Raw genomic sequence first — 4005 nt, 5'->3', positions numbered from 1 at the left:
CATTGTGTACCAAATTTTATATCATCTGAAATAATATATAATTGGCCTGTGGGTTTTTGGATCCTTTATGCATAACTTTGCTCTTGGTAATATTACATTTCAGATCCCATTTATTTGACCAGTCCTCTATCTTTTTAATATCACAGTTCATTTGATCAATCTTCAACCCCTCCTGGAATATCTACCCTGTTACAAATTTTTGTATCATCAGCAAACAAGCAAACCTTCCCCTTAAGCCCACTTCCAATATCACTTATGAACATGTTAAACAAAATAGGCCCAAGAACTGACCCTTCAGGAACACCACTAGTAACTGATGCCTCATTTGAATGTACTCCATTAATAGAAACCGTCTGTCGTCTATCTTTAAGCCAGCATTCTACCCCCTTAACAATCTTAGCATCTATTCCAAGTCAATACATTTTGTGAATAAGTTTGTTGTGTGGAACATACATAATCATTGAACAGGCCTAGAATACCCACCATGCCCATATACAAGTTATCAGGATAGATTTGGATTACAATAGGTTTATCTCACACATGTAGATGTTGATTTCCTAATACAATGTACAAAGGGGTTAATTCAAAACAAGTGAATTGTAAACATAAGTGTCAAATAGCCATTGTATATGTACTTAACAACCAAAAACACGTTTTTTGGGGAATGTTTCGAGGGAAAACTTGTTTGCGGCTGTGGCCATTCATTGGATGAATCCATTTTTGATTGTGATCACTCTAAAAGCTCACTTCCTATACTGACTGAAACCTTGTTTTCGGGAGCAGATATGGGTAAGACTGTGAGGAAGCCCATAGGTATGTGCAAGAAACACTCCAATAATCAAATATTAGAACATTTTTATGCCCCAACTTTTGTCATATGATGAAGATGATGCATCAAATCAACAGCAGCAGCAGCAGAACCGGTTCCACCAACTAGATTTCACTTCGACCTCATTGAAGAACAAAATTTGATCATCTGGAGTAGGTGCTTTTTGCTCTTTCACAAAATACAAAAGTTTTTCTCTCTGTTTCCAGTTTATGTTTCCTTTAATGTCCATAATGGCCTTAAGATGCTCTTCCCTTCAAAGATAAGATGAAAGTTAATTTGTATTTCCTGGCACAATATGGCACTTGTAGCAAATAAACAAAGACAAATAATCCCAATCTGGGATTTTAACTGGACATTGAAGTCAAAATTGATCTTTCATGATTTAGATAATGTAGAAAAACAACTTTGCAATTTAGTTCTAATGTCAAATTGACTTTGTTCTGATCGTATCCTTTGTTGAAACTTAGCTCTTATGAAAGCATACTGAGGTAGTACTTGGTGTGAGGATATGTATATGCCAAATGTGTTTGTAGCAATGTAATAGATATAGTGCTTAAGATACATGCACAATCCTGAGAAGGGAGCTACTTTTCAACAAAAGATAACAAAAGAAAAATTTACATTTAATAACAGAAATACAATTTACATTTTATTTGAACTGCAAACTCTATATGAATAATGAAAGTTTAATTTTGACTTCACCATCCCTTTAATTGCCTAAAGGCAGCAGATATACCATTACTCATTCCTTCTTCGAAATCTGGATAACCTTGTAACCAGTACACAAATATGTACATATAGTCTACAAAAGAGAGCCTCCACTCTTTCCTGATCTCTCTTCTGTATTAGATAAATATATGAGAGATCTTTCTTGCCAGTAATTACTGATGACAGTATTTCCTCATATATACTCTACATATTTCTGTTCACCTCTATTCTATCCTCCATCTATAACAGTGGGGCACAACCTATGGCCCGAGGGCCCATGAATGCACTTAAAACAAATTTGCTGACACTCTGGCTCTGGGTTCCCACCATATTGTTTGGTTTTATTTAACGGCAGGTATAGTGTTGATACTAATTGTTGATATAGGTCATGGATTTATTTAATTTTAAATATTTTTAATATACTTCTATTAGCAAAAGTGCTGCTAGTAAAAGTTATTATTGTTTTTCCTAGGCATATGCACATATGCTGTGCGTTCCCTGTGCACCAGCATTAGGACACCACACCTCAGACAGTCAGCAGTGGCTTATATGACACGAATTAAGTCTCTGACTAGACATTGGGGCTAAATTATAAAGCTCCGAATGGAGCTTGATGCCCCTGTTTCCGTGCGAGCCTTCAAGCTTGCCAGAAACAGTATTTATGAAGCAGCGGTCTAAACACCGCTGCTCCATAACTTGTCCGCTGCCTCTGAGGCTGCGGTCTTCAATCTACCCGATCCTTTACGATCCAGCTGATTGACACCCCCTGCTAGCCGCTGATTGGCCGCAAATCTGCAGGGGGCGGCATTGCACAAGCAGTTCGCAAGAACTGCTTGTGCAATGCCGCCCCCTGCGTTTGCTGTCGGCATTTATCGATGTGCGGGGGAAATTATACACTACATCATATTATGTCCGCTCGCACTTTAATAAATTGACCACATTGTGTTTGTATCCAGATCCTCTAGTCACACGTGGCATATGTGCGTATGGCGCTGGAACCGTATACTACCTATACTAGAAGCATTTTTGCTAATGGAAGTATGCTGCAAAAATTATTCTGTTTAAAACTAAATTGCATTAATTTACATTTAAATTTTGACCTTTCTATTCCTTTAAAGAAATACCATCTGCATTTAAAGTTTTTTTTTGAAGATTACAACTAATTAGCACACCCACTAGCAAAATGTGTCGGCACCACTGAACTACTCAAATATATTCTGCAGTTCTTACAACTCCCTTTTCTCACTCTATATAATAAACTGATTAGATCTTTAGAAAATTTAATATATTAAAGATAATTTTACTTTTTAATGTTTCTATTTTATTTACTTTGCTATAACACTCATCCTGACTAGTCATATATTAGCTTATCAAATTGAGGGTATATGTCAGAGTTGTCAAACTAATGAACCCCACAAAGCAGATTTCAGACTCCAAGATGTAAAATGACCTTTATTTTCTGATAACAGAGTCCATAGGAAAAGTGCTACAATGTTTGGTGCCTGCTATAGGCCATTAGTCATGACTAAGGGCCTATAGCCGGGCCACACATTGCAGTACCAATGTAAAGTAGCCAATCAGGATCCTAGTCGCAGGACTTACAAGGGTGTGCAGCTGGCATGTGCCGGCACAGTCATATTATTTCTCTCCTTAGTTTAAGGATGTTTACTATAAAATCTCACAAGATTTCATTGAAATCTCTTGAGATCACAGTAAAGCACTGATGAAACTGAAATCTCATGAGATTTTATAGTAAACATCATAAACTAAGAAGATAAAGAATATGACTGTGCCTGCACATGCAGCTACTGCATCCTGATTTGCTGTTTACAATGGGATTTGGCTACTGGGGAAATTTTGAGGTGAAATATCTGCCTTTTTTACAACGAGATGTTCATGTGGTATTTTCTAGTCAACTTTTTACAGCTATCCTGCTCCACTTTCAAGTGATTTAGCATATGGGTATTATGTTACTTTAACTTGCTGTTAACTATCAAACAATAGATTGGGTTCAACACAATTATCCTGTCAAGACCAGAAAACTGACATCCATAGCTTTTTATGTGGCCCCAGTTCCATATAGTGATGGTTCTCACCTTAAATCAGGATGTTGGTATACAAACGCGCAGGTAGTTACCTCAAGAGATTCCGTTCCAGTGTCTTTAGATTCCAATATTTGTGAGATAAATTCCATTGGATTATCCAGCTTCACTGTGACCGGAACCTTCAAGAAAAAAAATAGAACATATAATTATATGATGTTCTCATTTGATTAGTAATAAAGGGCATCACTACCAGAAAAACACATTATACTCAGCCATTGATGACATTGACCTGGATTCCATAAAACGTGTTTGTAAAACATCTTGCAGCAACACTGAAACTTAAAAATACTTCACAAGAGCAATAAAGTTATGATTAAGGGCTAGATTATGAGTTGCGAGCAAGCAATAAGGGCTTTATCGCGG

The 4005-nt window shown here is 36.8% G+C and overlaps 1 long non-coding RNA gene across 1 annotated transcript; it reads right to left on the bottom strand.

Annotated features, from left to right (window-relative positions):
- Positions 1–838: 838 nt before the first annotated feature.
- LOC128636232 (uncharacterized) lies at positions 839–3755 on the bottom strand. Its single transcript, XR_008398685.1, has 2 exons — positions 3634–3755; positions 839–1080 (listed from the first exon to the last, which is right to left on the bottom strand). It is a non-coding gene; the product is annotated as an uncharacterized LOC128636232 (long non-coding RNA).
- Between the last annotated feature and the right edge of the window lie 250 nt (positions 3756–4005).

The sequence above is a fragment of the Bombina bombina genome, chromosome 1, assembly GCF_027579735.1.
Source record: "Bombina bombina isolate aBomBom1 chromosome 1, aBomBom1.pri, whole genome shotgun sequence".
Lineage (NCBI taxonomy): Eukaryota > Metazoa > Chordata > Amphibia > Anura > Bombinatoridae > Bombina > Bombina bombina.
The sequence above is the reverse complement of the archived record's forward strand: the minus strand, read 5'-3'. Positions and strand labels throughout refer to the sequence as shown.